Source organism: Solanum pennellii, chromosome 3, assembly GCF_001406875.1.
Source record: "Solanum pennellii chromosome 3, SPENNV200".
In the NCBI taxonomy this organism is placed as follows: domain Eukaryota; kingdom Viridiplantae; phylum Streptophyta; class Magnoliopsida; order Solanales; family Solanaceae; genus Solanum; species Solanum pennellii.
Window position 1 is genome coordinate 73,732,817 of NC_028639.1, and position 4,984 is coordinate 73,737,800.

A 4,984-nucleotide genomic window follows, 5' to 3' on the forward strand; every position below is an offset into this window, starting at 1 on the left:
ATAACTAAAATTTTTAGAGTTATTTCTTTTATCATTATATTAAAATAATAAAACACTATTCCATAAAAAAATGATAAAAAGGAAAAAAACTTATAAAATATGTCAGATATATAAAATACTTTTATTTATCACATTTCATGCAACCACGACACCAATGAACCCAGCAAACAATTATTTGTGCACTCTCTTTATCAAATATTAAATTACCTAAATAAACGTCTTGTTTTATTATATTTTTTAAAATTTTCTATCACTTAAAAAATTTCCAAAAATCCCCTCTCGAATAGATCAATTTGTTCTTGTTGATACATCATATCTCATTCTCGGATATATTTTTCCCCTCTCCGATACATCCATACTATTGTGGATACATCCCTCACTTCTTTGATACATTCCGTTCATCTCGGATATGTCCCTTCCTTCTCTAATACACCCCTTTCTTATATATCCGAATACCTTATCATTTCTCTAAAACATTCCTCTTTTTCAAATACAACTCTTTCCTTTGTATACAAAAGTCTAATGATATATTCAAAATTTCAATAATATATCTGAAATCTATAAACTATAAGAGATTCTTATAATTCAAAAAAATATATAATAATAATAATGTAAGTAAGTCACGAGATTTATGTAAATAAATCCATATTTAAAACATAAACATGATTTCTATCACCACCTAAAAATCGTGCGAAGTATCCAAGATGAACATTACTATTGGGCTGATAAACACTCTAATTCAACAACAGTCTAGATGTTTCCAAAATGATCCAATAAGGAGCTTTATTGGGCTAATAAATGTTACCCGAAACCCCAGATCCTATAGGAACCTACATGGTCCAACAAACATGATAACTTCCACTCAAAACACACTTGTAATTTGTTGCACAATGCTATTTTATTTCGTCATATCAAAAATTGAGATAAAATTAATATTTAAATACGGGATTTTATCTTCATAAAATGAAATCTCAATTCTTTAAAAAGTATAATTCAGTAATTTCATGTTTTTTATATAAAAAAATTAATTTATAAGTTTGTATTTTAGGGGAAAAAACATCACTTTATATGTTTAATTTTTTTTTTAAGAATATATGAAATATTAATGAAATATGAACGTGATAGTACAATTATAAATACGATGTGATTTTACAGAACATGACATAACTTTAACTGCTGATAACATGATCGTCAATATGAAAGTATGAAAATCAAAATTTAAAAATAGTAGATAGTTAAGTGTTGTCACATTATCGAAGAAGAACAAAACCCAAGCAACCATTGAATAATGAGAAAATATATTAAAAGGAGTAACACAAGCAGGAGATCATCAGGAGACAAACCTAAAATATAGCAAATAAAGATTTCACTTCATTTCAATTATCTATGAACAACTATATACAACAATAACAAGAGATTGAAACATTAGAGGTAAGAATAAACTTTTTTTTCCCTCGCCATGGTCACATAAAATGAATCAAAAGTTCCCACACTGGTTGTTCTTTAAATTATTTTCAATATTTAAGTGTATAATTGGAACATTTTATCTATCTATATGAAATATTATTACAAAAACACTAAATATTTAATAAGCATGAACAAAACAATTAATTCATACAAATATACTAACTAAGCACCCAATCTTAATAATACTTAATCACACATGATCTTAGAATATTGTGTCAACTACTAAATAAGGAAAAAGGATAAAAATATTCTTAAATTATGTATAAGGTATAAAAATATTCTTCGTTTATAGTTTGGTACAAAAGTGTCCGCACCATCAATATATTGACTCAAAAAAATATTTTCAATAAATACTTTGATTCAAAAATGCCCATAAATATATATATATTTTTTCTCTTTAAACACATCTTTTTCCTAAAATAAATATTACTATTAAAGAACATTGTTCTTTTTTCTTTCTTCTAAAATCACTTTAACAAATAAAAATGTAGGAAATATTTTTTTCTTAATCTCATTTTATCAATTAAAATAGAATAACTTCATGCACCTTTTCGATAGATAATATTTTATACATAAAAGATCATAGTATATCAATCATTAAAATAATGATGATAAAATAAGAAATATTTTCATTTTTTATTTTGTTCGAAATTGAAGTAAGATAAACAAATGCTAATTAAACGAAAATATTATTAGAAAAAGAATGTATTAAAGAAAAGATATTACTATCTCCATTTAAAAAAGAATGACTCTATTTCTTTTTTAGGCTGTTTCAATAAGAATGACCTCTTTCCTTTTTTGACAATATTTTACTGCCTCCGTCCGGTATTATTTGTCATGGTTTCTATTTTTAGAGTCAAACTTAAAAACTTTGACTAACAATTTAAGATATATTTTTTGATCATATTAATATGCAAAAAGTTATAAGTTATAGTACTTTTTATATAGTTTTAGAATATCTAATTTTTTGATTTAAAATATCGAATTAATGTGATATAATTTACCTTTAAAAATTAGTCAAATTGACTTTCGATAAGCGCAACATGACAAACAATTCCAGACGGAGGGAGTAACTTTAATTTTCCACATGGCATATTTAAGAGCACAAAATTAAGGTCATTTTGATACATTTGACATAACTTCAATTTAGAACTACAAGAATAAAAAGTCTTATTTCTTTTCTTAAACTTCATTCCAAATTCATACTAGGTCTTTTTTTTTTTAAACGGAAAGAGTAACACATTTATTTGAAATATATGAGCGTTTTTTTATTTATTAAATAACAATAAGGGTATTTTTGAACACAAGTATAGACGGAGGGACATTTTTGGGCCAAAGCTATAAACGGAGAATTATTTGTTCCTTTTGCATAATTTAAGGATAATTTTAAACTAAAGTATTGACGATTAAGATATTTTTGAGTGAAACTATAAATTGAAAACATTTTTATTATTTTCACATAGTTTTAAAGGGATTTTTGATCTATTTCGCTTTAAATAATCTCATCATTATTTGACTCTTCTGCTTATAACACTCTCTGCATTACAATCATAATATTTATAACCAAACTTTGTTTATATTCATAAAACTAATATTTAAGATACCCAGATAGGATTAATTAATGAAGAGAAGCATTATATGAAAATGAGAAATTTATGCATCATGTTAGGAGGAGGTACAAGTCGGATCCACCAACTGGTCTCTATCTAATATTTGTCGTAATTGTTATACATATGTGTTGTTTAGTGAGTGACATGATTCTTGTCCATGTCAATCTTACTTCTGTCACTTTTATGTCCTAACTTGCATGTCCATTTGGGATTATATAATTATGGCTAATAAATTACATATTGGAATATATATATAATTCTTCTTTAAATAAATGTGGATTTTAGTGTGGATTTTTTTTTTGTTGATAATTTTAACTTCTCATGTAACTTATTTATAATGTTCAATCATAAAATTAAAAATTTCAATATGAAATTAAAACTTTTTAACGTAGGAATACTCAGTAGAAAAGTTGGTTTTGTATAAGTACAAGGTAGAAGTGTATAATAATTTATCGAAAAAAAAATGAAAAGGGTAATACGTAAAGTAGTGGCTATGCGTAGCAACAAACAGAAATAAATAAATAAATAGAGTATCGAGGCGCATGCAAAAATTCTCATCATTTTGTCCTCTCTGCCCCACGCATACTTCCCATGCCTCTCCTTTTCTTTCCTTTCCATATTTTACTCACATTTTCCTCATTTGCCCCTCTTATACTCTTATATTTATAATAATTATATATTTTTTCTATTCTTTACCCTTTTTATAGGCCTTCTATGTTTATTCATTATTTACTTTATATTTATATCACATGAGATTTATTAAAATGAAAAATATTATGTTTAATGTTTTTCTAAAAATTTAAACTTGATATTTTTAATTAACGTGAAATAACGAGAGTTTTCTTCCTTTTAGAAACAAAATGCTTCTGCATTGTTAAATATGTAGAATTTTATGTGAGTATTCTTTACGGTATAATACATAAATATAATTTTAACTTGGATTTAGCTAATAACTATGGCGTTTGACTTTGGACGTAAACAAGCAGACACTTGAACTTATATAAAATTAAACAAATAAACACATTCGTCTTGCATGACATTTTACATGAAAATTTTGTGTTTTACGCTGCGTCTACATGTAGTTTAAGTGTTTATTTATGTACTCCTAAAGTTGGAGGACATAGTTGTACGCTGAAATCAAGTTAAAAATCGTATTTATATGTTATCCCTTAAATATGAAACTTAAAGAATGCTTCAATAATTCAGTGTCAGAATAACTTTAAATTGATCAGACAATTTGTTCGACAAAAAACACGTATAAATGATGACAGATAGAAAAGTCTGATAAAGGGAGATACGACATACGAAACATCCTACGTTCATGCAAAATCAGGAGAAAAAACGCATGTCAAAGACGTGAACTGTTCTGACACAGACATCATTAGCTATTTCAAAACGAGACTTACCATATGATGAGCAAAACTTCACGTGTATTGACATGAAAAACAGAAGAAATATCTTACTGTAAAAGCTTAAACATTATCTGTCTATAACAACGATAACAACATATTATTTGTATTTTCATAAATAGGATTTGTGAATCGAAGTGTGTACACAAATTTTATCACATCTTACATAGAGGTAGAAATACTATTTCCGATAAATTGAACTATCAATCTCATTAATCTAACTTGCAGAAGTGAATTTTTTTCTTTATCCCAATTTAAAATGTATTGATTTAACTGAATAAAAATTTAAAGAAATAAATGAGAGATTTTTAAATTTATTTTTTTTAAAAAAATACAAGGGTATAATGGTCATAAAACGTCTTAATCAAAAGTATTCTAAATCTGGTGCGACGAACAGAGGTCAGCAGAGTAGTATTAGTAGCAGTAGTATAGTATAGGTGATTGGCCTGAAAAGAGTAGTAAAAAGAAGTGAGAATATCCTCCCCCACCCCCCACCCC